General features: G+C 39.9%; 1 non-coding gene across 1 annotated transcript; it reads left to right on the top strand.

The window, feature by feature from the left end:
* The first annotated feature begins 10037 nt into the window (after positions 1-10037).
* LOC127089356 (small nucleolar RNA R71) lies at positions 10038-10144 on the top strand. The gene has a single exon (XR_007790966.1). It is a non-coding gene; the product is annotated as a small nucleolar RNA R71 (small nucleolar RNA).
* The last annotated feature ends 3105 nt before the right edge of the window (positions 10145-13249 follow it).

The raw sequence follows: 13249 nt of genomic DNA, 5'->3' as shown, positions 1-13249 counted from the left end.
GCAAACATAATTTTAATAATAACTGGGCAATAATAATAATAATTCAATAAAAACCTGGCAATTAAAGTAACAGAGTATAGCGAATCTCGGAGTACTTGAGCAGTCCTCCACAAGTCGGTAGGCTTCTGCTTCTTCAATACAAATTTTTTACTAAAATTAAATAAAGTGTAGTAGTTCCCTAGTGTAGGAAACTACTACTATGGCTAACTGAAAAATGGAAAGAAAAAGGGAAAAAAGAAATTCTAAAAAGAATGGCAAATGAATTAAGTCAACGGAAACAAAGTTGCTGAAAAGAAAATAAAGTAAAAAGCTAGAAAGCTGTAAAAATTAATTGCAAGCGTAAGAGTAATTGTCAGCGTCCGTGTAAATGTAAGCATTCGTGTAAATGTAGGCGTCTCCAATTTTTCCCACTTTGGTCCTTTATATAGTGCTCCTTTAAGTCTTGGCGGTTGAGAAATTCAAGGAGGACTTGGTTTGAATGAGGAATCCGGGGGAGTCAAGTTGTTGGAGGGAATTTAGGCACGTTTGGGTGCCTGTGATTGACTATTTCAAAGCGCAAATTATGGCTGCGTGACGTTCGTCGTGGGCCTGTGACGGTCGTCACAGGCTGGGTCGTGACGGTCGTCATGAATCTGTGACGGTCGTCACATCAACAAATTATGCATTCTGGTTTTCTGCTTTTTCCTGTGCTTTCTCATCTGTTTCTTCTTCTTTTTCTTCCTTTTTTTCATTTTGCTCATTAATGCATGGAGATTTAAATACCTGCAAAAACAACTCGAATACTTGCAAAATAATCGGGATATTAATTAAAATGATATGATCTTTGAGTGTAAATCATGGCAAATATCTGGTGTGTTTTCGCGTTATCAAACTCCCCTAAACTTGAATCTTTGCTTGTCCTCAAGCAAATACAATTTGAAAACAAAGTTAAACGCGAATACATTACCCATTCGTACGTGGTTGTGAGTTGGATTGTTAAGATGGCCGATATTCAAGTAAAACACCAAAGATATTGTGATGACACGAGCTTTCAGCTTTAGCGTAGATCTCTCTTTTGCAAAAGCCAGTTCGAATCATGCTATTATGGCTCAACCTAGTGTCTCTGTTTCTATTTCACACGGTTTCATTCTAGCGCAATCACATTAAGCCCTTTGCCTCCGCACGCACATAGTGAAGTAGCCGGTTAGTGACTTTGATCTTTTTTCTTAGCACGGGGGTCTGGTACACTAGTGAGGTACCCCTTTAGATATCCCCTTTTTGAAGGTTGTGGGGGATCGAGCCGTGGTTTTCCCTACCGAGTCCTGTACCAGGTACCTCTGGACCAACCAACTGGGTTTTTGTTCCTTCTTTTTGTGTATCTTTGCAACCTTTTGTATGGTTCGTTTATCAATTTCTTGATAGCAACAGTATGAAGGAATTTCTTAATTTGTAGGAATCAAACACTTATATTCATTGGCTCTCCACGTGGTTTGCGCTTGAGACGGTGCTGACTGCTAGTATAAACTACTAGGGGTTAATCTAGAATGGAGACTTAAGGTGTTGGTATAATGGTTATTCAAACTGAACTCGTAGATGTGAGGGATCTAGGGTGTCGGGATGGTATCAATCTTATTAGATCTTTCTCAGTTTTCCTAACAAAACCTCTGCAAGACAACCTATATACTCGTAGGGTATGCATTTAATCTTAAGGAAAAAAAAATTGTTATGCCAAAATGTGTATAAATGATTGATAAGGACAAACAAAAAATTTTGTATTGGCTGAAAATACTAACAATAGAAAAAAGTAGAGGAGTGATAAGGATTTCCTCCCAGATTTAATCAATGCATTATCCTCAATGCGACAGTATACAGAATAAAAAGAAATAAACAAAAATCACTACTCGTCGTTACGCTGCTAGCTTCTACGTGCTTTGGCTCTTGCTCTTGCGCACTCACCTCTTCCTCGCTGGGTAGGATCACATCCCACATGCTGAGTGTACTCCTGGATGGCATCTACGCGATATGTCAGGGCACTCATTTGGTTTGAAAGCTCCGCTATCCCCTGATCATGCCAGTTAGCATAATCACGTTGATCCCGCTGTATTTGCTGGATCGCTTGCATCATTTCCGTTTGGCGTTCTTCCATTCTTTGGTTGTGTTGCAGCATCTCGGCGTAGATCTTTTCCATGGAGGCCGGTCTTCGTTCGCTTCTCTGCTCTCCTCGGGAAGAAGTATCTTCAGCGTGCTCTTGAGGTGGTTGAGGCATGCCTCGGTCAAGCTCCTCCTCGACTTCATATGCAGCATTACCAGGATTTCCATCATTTGCCTCGGGGGCATCCAGATCAAAAATCCAATTTTCCATATCTCTCGGATCTGTGCGGTTCCTGTTGGGCATGATGATGCTTCTAACTACCTTGGTTCTGACAACATGATGGTACTTCCCGTCGTCTCTTGCTTTGATCAGGTGTGAAGCGCGGCAGTAGTCGATGTCGAGGAATTCTGCCTGCAAGGCTAGTAAGTTGGCTAGCCTATCTCCCAAATTCAAGCCTAGTGCTATGGAGGTGATGATTCCCCAAAAAAAAATGCTTGGCTACCTCTCATGCACGCAGCCTGGATGTTTGCTAGTAGGAAGGGAGTGACATTGAACGCAATTTGGGAAAACACGCAGTGAAGAAGGAAATGTTCCTTGGAGTTTACCTTATGATTGCTGACTCTTCCAAAAACTGTGTGCCCCAGGACTCGGTGGAAATATCTAATGGCTGGGTTGTGAATGTATGTTGCGTTAAGCGTATCCCAGCTCGTGGCTTTCATGTTGGTGAGGTTGTGCCAAACTTGAAATGCTACCTCTGACCATCCGTCAGGGATACAGCAGTGAATCCCTTCTCCATGTCAGAAACCAAGCATTCACGCTATCTGGGTTTGATTTAGGGAATACTCGATGCCGAACATTCTAAATGTGGCGACTCCGGTGAGATATTGAGTAGCGCCAAGGGGTGTGATATAGGAGCAGGAAGTCAGAAATTCCAGGGTCAGCGCTTCATAGGTTGGCTGCGGTGTGGTACACAGTTGCGTTAGGCTGGAGTTTGTCAACATCCACTCCACGCCCTCCAAAAGTCCTAGCTCCGTTAGGCATTCATTATCAACATACCTCGTAGCTTGAACGGAGCGTTGGTAGAACTTGAGGTAGTTGTCTCTTTGGCGTTCACCGACTTCTCCATTTCGGGATACAACGGTTGAAAGGTCGGGAGTAGCTCTTTATTGACGAGCCATTTGTAAGGTTTATGAAACTTTTGGCATTGGTGGGTGAGATGGAATATTTGTGAGTTACACGCTTGAAAAAAAGTAAAGAATTGAATAATAGAGAGCAAAATGGTATGAGTGTGGTGATTGATGAGGAAGAAGAGAGGAAGAGCGCCTGCATTTATAGGCGAGCTCTCTGGAATTCGTGACGGTCATCACAGGGGTGTGACGGTCGTCACGCGCAACGGGTGCGTAACGGTCGTTTGCATGCCGTGTGACGATCGTGGAAAATCTGTGACGGTCGTCACGTCTGTGAGTTGGGCGTCACATTATATGTGACGGTCGTCAGACGCTGGTTTTCAATTTTCTCATCACAGGTTGCAGCAGTTTTAATTTCAGTATCATATGATAACTAAGCAATTTAATTTAAAAGCATAAATGCAAAAATAAATAAGTAAATGAATAAGCAGAAATAAATGAATAGCAATTGAATTAATAAATTGAAATTAGATGTAACATAGGAAAAAAAATAGTAACGATAACATAGAAAACAAAAGTAATATAATAATTAAACAAAAGTAATAAAATAAATATGATCCCTCCCCACACAAAACAAAGCAGTGTCCTCATTTCTTAGTGCGAGTAGGAGAAATCAGTGGTCAATAGTATTAGCCACGGTTTTGTCCCAATGCAGCGACAACTTCGTTCAGGTGATGAAACTGCTCGACGGCTATATCCATCAGGCGTAAGATATCAAGACGCATGATCTTTACCTCTTCTTTCACAATTGTGATGTCAACATGGAAATCATTCAGACGGGTAAGAAGCATGGCATGATTATCAGCATATGATGGAGGAACCGGTTCATCAATGTTATAATAGTCGGGAGGTGTTTCAGGGTCAGATTCTTCCATATGGATAAGGACATTGATATACTCGTATCAATAGGGAGTTCATCTAAGTCATAAAGCCAGTTATTGCGGTTGTGAACACTCGTTCTCTCATGGTTAGGCAAGGTAAATAGTCGGACCACTTCATTATTGATTAAATAATCAAAGGTATCCGTCCCAAGGTTTCCTATGACTCTACGGTTAAAGCAAAATTCGATATCCATGGGTCGGATGTTTCCAAATGGTACAAGCTCATAAAGTGGGCGTCTAAGTCCGATGGTGTCTGCTATCATGGTTACTAGGCCACCTATTATTATTGGGGTACGGTTGTTCTAAGAAAGGTGAACAAATCTTTCCATCATGAATGTCACGATATTGACATGTCGACCTTGATCGACACATAGCAAGATGAAAAGTTCATCGCGGGACACTATGGTGTTATTCTCTTCCTTACCAAATAAGGTGTGGGCTAGTATTTTATGAAAGTATCGGATAGCAGGGTTATGGATCTTTTGTGAGTGCATCTCATTCGGGTTAGGGTTGGATTCTCCAGTTAAGCTACCCCAAAAGTCATCTAGGTCGATGTCATCGATTAGGTCCTCCTGGCGGGTAGTGAAGACAAAAGGGCCACTAGGAAATCCTAGGAGGTCAGCAAGGTCTCGACGACTATAGCTGAAGTCCATGCTAAACAGCCTAAAGGATATCAACCCTTTTTTAAGTCCATAACCATGCTCAGGGTTATATACAAGGGAGCTAAGGACTTCTAAGGTTAGTTCACGGTACGTGACAAACCGTCTCTTAATGGCTGCGTTCTCCCACCCAGGCTGGTTAAACATAAATAGGATGCTATCTCGGATACCTAACTTATCCATGGTAGGTCCATCATAAGATATGGTCAATGCCATATCCATCCGAGCTAGATAATCAACCGCCTTCTTTGAACTCTGCCTCTGAAAACTGTCTCTATTTGTCGCATGATAAAAGTAATTAACTAACTAGTTAGAAATTTTCCTGTTTATCAGTATCCAATATGTCTAAGTTAGTACCTAGAAGCAACAAGAATGACTGCAAAGAATCAAGAAGAGGGGAGAAAACAAAATAAATAATAAAAGCAAAGAAGGAAAATAGTTTGTAACAAAGATAAAAAAAAAGGAAAAAGGGTGGGTTGTCTCCCACTAAGCACTTTGTTTAATGTCATAAGTTCGATAGTAGTGTCGCAGTGTACTAGGTTTGGGGTTGAGCGGGCAGCTCTATGATTCGGAGACTGTTCGAGTAGTCTCTATTTTCAATATTATGATAATGCTTTAGTCTCTGCCCGTTTACTATAAAAGGGTCATTATTCCTACCTTTTATTTCTATCGCACTGCTATTGAGGACTTTGGTGATCTCGAAAGGGCCGAACCACCTAGATTTGAGTTTTTCTGGGAAAAGTTTAAGTCTTGAATTGAATAGTAGCACTATGTCTCCCACTTTAAACTCCTTCCTAGAAATGAGTCTGTCATGCCATCTTTTGGTTCGCTCTTTGTATATCCTGGCATTCTCATAGGCGTCCAGTCTCAGGTCTTCCAATTCGTGAATGTCCAGAATCTGATTCTCGCCTGCGGAAGTGTAGTTTATATTTAGGGTCTTAATTTCCCAATACGCTTTGTGTTCTAATTCCACAGGGAGATGACAGGATTTACCGTAGACTAGTTTGAAGGGTGTGGTTCCTATCGGAGTTTTGTAAGTCATCCTGTAGGCCCACGAAGCTTCGTTTAGTTTGGATGAGCAGTCTTTTCTGGATATTCCTATGGTATTCTCTAGAATTTGTTTTATTTCTCGATTCGAGACTTCGACTTGCCCGCTAGTTTGTGGATGATACGGTGTTGCTACACGGTGTCGAACTCCATACTTCAGAAGAAGTTTTCAAAAGATATTCCATATGAAGTGGGAGCCACCGTCATTAACAACTAGTTTTGACACACCGAATCTGGGAAAGATAATGTTCTTGAATAACTTAATCACTACTCGTGTGTCATTTGTTGGAGAAGCTACCGCCTCGATCCATTTTGAAACATAATCGACAGCGACGAGTATGTACTTATTACCAAAAGAAGCTGGGAATGGTCCCATGAAGTCAATCCCCCATACATCGAAGACTTCCACTTCTAAGATTCCTGTTTGTGGCATTTTATCGCGTCTTGAGATGTTTCCAGTGCGTTGGCACCTGTCACATTTTATAACCACGTTATGGACATCTTTCCATAGAGTGGGCCAAAAGAGGCCTGATTGCAGGATCTTAGTACAGGTCTTTGAGGTACTTGCATGCCCTCCATAGGGGGCGGAATGGCAATGAGAGATTATATCATCTATTTCCTCCTCAGGAACACATCGATGGAAAATACTGTCGGTACCTCTTTTAAAGAGTAGAGGTTCACCCTAGTAGTATTGTTTTAGATCGTGGAAGAATTTCTTCTTTTGTTGGTAAGATAGGTCCGGTGGAAGTACTCCGACAGCTAGGTAGTTGACAAAATCAGCATACCACGGATTTTTCTATTTCTGTATCGTTTAATGTTAGTTCAGACATATCGCTTTCCATTTGGGCTATGAGACGTTCGTAAGGGAAATCATCGTTAATTGGGATTTGTTCAGGTTTATTCCCTTCGATTCGTGATAAGTGGTCTGCTACTACGTTTTCACTACCTTTCTTATCTTTTATCTCTAAGTCAAATTCTTGTAAGAGCAGGATCCATCTTAAAAGTCTTGGTTTGGCATCCTTCTTACTTAGAAGATATCTAATAGCGGCGTGGTCGGTATAGATGATAATTTTCGCCCCTACTAGGTAGGAACGGAATTTGTCCAAAGCGAACACGACGGATAGAAGTTCTTTTTCAGTGGTGGCGTAGTTCATTTAGGCTGGATCTAGTGTTCTACTTGCATAGTAAATAGCATGAAGCTTTTTATCCTTTCTTTGTCCTAGTACTACGCCTACTGCGTAATCACTCGCATCGCACATGATTTCAAAAGGTAATCTCCAGTCAGGTGGTTGCATTATGGGTACGGGGATTAAGGATGTTTTTAGTTGGTTGGATGCTGTTAAGCATTTTTCATCAAATATCAACTCAACATCTTTCATTAATAAACCTGTAAGTGGCTTGGTAATTTTCGACAAATCTTTAATGAAACGTCGGTATAAACCGGCGTGTCCTAGAAAGCTTCTTATTTCTCGTACGGTTTTCGGAGGTTGAAGGTTCTCTATGATTTCGATCTTAGCTTTGTCTACTTCAATTCCTCTGTCAGATACCACGTGACCTAACACGATTCCTTGTTGAACCATGGAATGGCATTTCTCCCAGTTTAAAACGAGGTTTACCTTTACGCATCTTTCGAGTACCATTTCATGGTTTGATAGACATCTTTCGAAACTCTGCCCACAAACAGAAAAGTCGTCCATAAAGACTTCCATGATGTCGTCTATAAAATCGGCGAAGATTGCCATCATGCATCTTTGAAACGTTGCGGGAGCGTTTCATAATCCAAATGGAATTCGTCGATAGGCGAATGTACCATAAGGGCATGTGAAGGTAGTCTTCTCTTGGTCGTCAGGATGGATCAAAATTTGAAGAAATCCTGAATAACCGTCCAGATAGCAGAAGTGAGAGTGCTTAGTCAATCGTTCAAGTATTTGGTCAATGAAGGGTAGAGGGAAATGATCTTTCCGAGTGGCTTTGTTTAGTTTTCTATAGTCAATGCATATTCTACTTCCGGTCACAACACTTTGTGCTATAGATTCGTCCCTCTCGTTCTTAACAACTGTAACACCCCCTTTCTTGGGTACTACATGAACGGGGCTAACCCATTGACTATCGGAGATCGGGTATATGATTCCAGCATCTAGAAGTTTCTTTACTTCATCCTTGACTACCGTACTTAGGATTGGGTTAATCCTTCTATGGTGTTCTCTAGAGGTTTTATAATCTTCCTCCAGCATAATGTGATGCATACAGATAGAAGGACTTATTCCTTTTAGATCGACGATGTTATATCCTAACGCTGTTGGGTATTTTCTTAGAACATCTAGTAATTTCTCAGTTTCCATCTGTCCCAAGTCAGCGTTGACTATTACTAGTCATTTTAGTTCAGTGTCTAGGAATTCGTATCTTAGGTTCTTTGGTAGTGCTTTTACTTCCAAGTCAGGTTTCTTTGGGCATGGCATGTGGTTGGGTGTAAGTGCTAAGCATTCGCTTAGACTTTCGTTTTGGTATGGTTCATGCCAATTATCATCTTCAAAGATTGGAGGGATTTGGATTTTCATTATATCAGAGTATGTGGTTTCTTGCATCTCCATCTCTCTCACGCACTCGTCTATGACATCAAGTAGATAACTGTGTCGTCTATAGCTGGCGCTTGTAAGAATTGGGTCAAGATGAATTCAACCTTTTCCTCTCCAACTTCGAATGTCAGCTTACCTCTCTTTACGTCTAGTATGGCTCCGGCGGTAGCCAAAAATGGCCTTCATAGTATGATAGGTGTACTGGCATCTTCTTTGATGTCCATGACTATAAATTCTGTAGGAATGTAAAATTGTCCTACACGTACAAGGACATTCTCTAGTATACCGACAAGATATTTGATTGAGCAGTCAGCTAATTGAATAGACATCTTGGTCGGTCTTAATTCTCCCATACTGAGCCTTTTACAAATGGTTAAGGGCATTACACTAATGCTGGCTCCTAGATCGCATAGAGCTTTGTCTAAGACGAATTTTCCAATGACACAGGGTATGGAAAAACTACCTGGGTCTTTTAGTTTGGGAGGCATGTTATTCTGGATTATTGCGCTACACTTGGCAGTAAGTGTAATTGTTTCGTCATCCTCAATCTTTTTCTTATTGGATAGGATTTCCTTAAGAAATTTGGCATAGGACAGCATTTGTTTGATGGCTTCTGTAAAGGTATCGTAATGTTTAGTTGCTTCAGAAGTTCAACAAATTTCCTAAATTGACTCGCAGTTTTAGAACTTTTGAGTCTTTGAGGATACATAATGGATGGTTTATAAGGAGGTGGAGGCACATAAGGTTTTTCTTTCTCTTCGGCCTCTCGGGTATTATCTTCTGTTTCCTTTGGTTCATTCACCTGCTCAGTTGAGGTTTTATATGGGTTTTGATACATGGCAGGGTTTTGGAGTCTTGGATCTACGTGTCCGTCTACTTCTTTTCCACTCCTCAGTATAACGGCATTTCCGTGTCCTTTTGGATTAGGTTGCAGTTGTCCAGGGAATGTTCCAGCTGGAGCGGCTGTAGATGCTTGATGTTGAGCCACTTGTGAAATCTGTGTTTCAAGCATTTTATTGTGGGTGGCTAAGACGTCTACTTTGCTCGCTAGTTGTTTAAGTTCTCGCTTGTATGTATGTTTTGGTTCAAGAAGTCTTTGTTTGTGTGAGCTTGGGTAGCTATGAGGCTTTCCATCATCAATTCGAGATTTGACTTCCTAGGAATGTTAGGAGCATTATTAGCTGGCTTTTGATATCCAAGCGGAACAGCTAGTGCTTGGCCAGGTGCATACAAGGCATTATTATCCTTATACGAGAAATTAGGATGGTTTTTCCAACGTGGGTTGTAGGCATTCGAATAGGGGTTTCCTTGTGTGTAATTCACTTGATCGGTTGGGACCCCTGCTAATATTTGACATTCTTGTGCAGTGTGTCCAGGGTTTCCACATAACTCATAGTTTGGAGTTACAATAGCAACAGTGGCTGCGGGTGGTATGGTCAAGTTATCTAGTTTTTGAACAAGGGCATCTACCTTTGTATGAACATGGTCAAGGCTACTGATTTCGTACATTCCATCCTTTGTCTGGGACTTTTCCAATGGAGTTCTTTCACCTCCCCATTGGTAATGGTTTTGGGCCATGTTTTCAATGAGTTGATAGGCTTTGTTGTATGGCTTCGAGACCGTGATGTGGACATATCCTTATCATGTCATTGTATCTCTCCCAGGCTTCGTAGAGAGATTCCACATCTTTTTGCCTGAATCCGTTGATTTGAGCTCTTAGCATAGCAGTTTTGCTTGGTAGAAAATATCGGGATAAGAAAACGCTCTTCAGTTCTTCCCATGTTGTAACGGAGTTGGAGGGCAAGGATTGAAACCAAGCCCAAGCTTTGTCCCTTAGTGAGAAAGGAAAGAGGCACAATCTTATCGCATCTTGAGATACACCATTCACCTTTACAGTATCTGCGTACTGCACAAACTTGGTCAGGTGTTCATTAGGATCGTCCGTAGGATTTCCAGCAAATTGATGTTGTTGGAAGGCTGATAATAGTGAGGGTTTCAGCTCGAAATCGTTTCAATTTATAGCGGGGGCAGCAATGTTGTTGTGAGGTTCTTGTTGGGACGGGGTAGCGTAGAATTTAAGAGGACGATTCTGTGGTCCTTCTGCAGCCATTATTGGTTTTTCTTATGGTTTAGGAGGAGAGAAGATATCAGGAATATCATACTTTTGTTGATATTCGTGTATTCGGCATCTTACGTATAAGAAACGCTTAAATTCTGGGATTGGTGGTGCTAAGTTATCGCCTTGTGAGCGAGTACTTGGCATACAATCAGGGAAATAAGGGAGAGAAGATTAGTTTTTATTTTTACCTTAGCCTATACCGTACAACGAAAGAATCGCCCTATTCGACTAAAACAGGTCCCCGGCAACGGCGCCAACAACTTGATGCTTGTCGTGACTATATATAAAATATAATCTGTTGGGTACTTGACTGCAAGTGCACAATCCAGTCGCTATAGTTTTAAAAGATATCGATCCCACAGGGACCTATGGTCAAACTAGTGTTACTAACGTCACTATGTTTAGCTAAGGGAATGATTAGTAGAATTTCGGGGGCAAAATAGTAAATCTAAGGGAAATTTAGTTTTAAGAAATAATTGATGGAAGGAATCAGTATGCAACGCATTAATTGTCAGGGATTCGATAAGTTACCAGTGAATAGTTTAAATGCCAAATATCTCTCAGTAGAAAATATTTATTTAAAAAGCTTTATCTCACAATCTCGTGATTGTTGATTCGGCCTATAGCTTTAAGTCAGAATGTACGCTCTCGCTGTCCCATTTGAAGTTAAAATTACTTTTTGAAAATAAATAAGCTCTAATTTCTTTTAAAGTGCTCTCGCTGTTTTTAAACTCAATGCCTAATCTTTACTATCCAGCTCGAGCCTCACGCTCTCGCGATTGTTGGTTCTCACCTTAGTTAATTTCTCACTCTCGTGGCAAAATCGTATTAAATAGCTTCTGACGCTTTTGTGATAAAGTTAATTAAATTTAGATTAAAAACTTCAGCCTAAAAGATTGTTTGCGAAAAAGAGTTTTCACCTATTATTAATAAATCCCATCTAATTAAATTGCTACATACCGATACCGGTAATTTAGTCAGACATGTTAAATAAGGAAAACACAGAGCATAAACAGATCAATATTGCGGCAAACATAATTTTAATAATAACTCGGCAATAATAATAATAGTTCAATAAAAACCTGCAATCGAAGTAACAGAGTATAGCGAATCTCGGAGTACTTGAGCAGTCCTCCACAAGTCGGTAGGATTCTGCTTCTTCAATACAAATTTCTTACTAAAATTAAATAAAGTGTAGTAGTTCCCCAGTGTAGGAAACTACTACTATGGCTAACTGGAAAACAGAAAGAAAAAGGGAAAAAAGAAATTCTAAAAAGAATGGCGAATGAATTAAGGCAATAGAAACAAAGTAGGCGCCCGTGTAAATGCAGGTGTTCGTGTAAATGTAGGCGTCTCCAATTTTTCCCACTTTGGTACTTTATATAGTGCTCCTTTAAGTCTTGGCGGTTGAGAAATTCAAGGAGGACTTGATTTGAATGAGGAATCCGGAGGAGTCAAGTTCTTGAAGGGAATTTAGGCACGTTTGGGTGCCTGGGATTGAATGTTTCAAAGCATAAACTCTGGACGCGTGACGTTCGTCATGGGCCTGTGACGGTCGTCACAGGCTGAGCCGTGACGGTCGTCATGAATCTGTGACGGTCATCACATCAACAAATTTTACATTCTGGTTTTCTGCTTTTTCTTGTGCTTTCTCATCTGTTTCTTCTTCTTTTTCTTCCTTTTCTTCATTTTGCTCAATAATGCATGGAGATTTAAATACCTAAAAAAACAACTCGAATAATTGCGGAATAATCGGGATATTAATTAAAATGATATGATCTTTGTGTGTAAATCAAGGCAAATATCTTGTGTTTTTTCGCGTTATAAATAGCCCGCGCGTGACCATCAGATCTGCCACCTCAATTAATGAGGGAGATCTGATGGCCCTTGTTTTTTTGCTTTTTATTTTAATTTTTGATTTTCTTCTAATTGCTCCAATTTTATTTAATTCATAGAAATTTCATTTTTAATCCAAAAAATATGGGACTTTCATCAAAAATCTTTAAATATTTTCCTCTTCCATATTCTGAATTAAAATTATTTTTTGGATTAAGTTTGATATTTTTCATGAATTAAATGTTTTTGTGCATATTTTTAATTGTTTAAAAATACTTTTGACTTTCAAAAAATAGTGAAATTTCTTGTCTAAGGTCCTTTGACCTTGTTTGACCTAGGATAAATCCCTTGGCCATTTATTTGGGGTTTTGAAGGGATTTTAGGTTTTGAACAAATGAAAATGTATTTTAATTCATTTTTAAATTGATTTTTTATTGATTAAATATTTAAAAATATTTTTGACTCACTTTTAGGGTCTTGTGATGTTTGACTTTCTGTTTGGGCCTTGGTCAAGGTTGATTTGACTTTTGTTGGATGAAAACCATTAGATTTAGGGGATTGATGAAATGTACATTTCATTTCCCATAATTAATGAATGGTTTTGATTTTATCAAATTCCTCCCATGACCAATTTTTGTTTCTATCTTCCCCTCCCTCTTCATCTTCATCCCTATTCTTCCCCATTCCTTCATTTGACAACTGAAATCTCTAATGTCTAAAGGCTAATTGATTCATCAATGACCTTGTGTCAGATGAATCAATACAAGTATGATTGAGATAGGTCCCTCCCTCTTGATCTTTTCTTTTAGTGTATGGTATGTTTTAGGAGTTTGGTTATTCATACCAAATCTCTAACATGTATTAACACCTAAA

This window comes from Lathyrus oleraceus, chromosome 5, assembly GCF_024323335.1.
Source record: "Lathyrus oleraceus cultivar Zhongwan6 chromosome 5, CAAS_Psat_ZW6_1.0, whole genome shotgun sequence".
NCBI classification, from domain to species: Eukaryota; Viridiplantae; Streptophyta; class Magnoliopsida; order Fabales; family Fabaceae; genus Lathyrus; species Lathyrus oleraceus.
The sequence above is the reverse complement of the archived record's forward strand: the minus strand, read 5'-3'. Positions and strand labels throughout refer to the sequence as shown.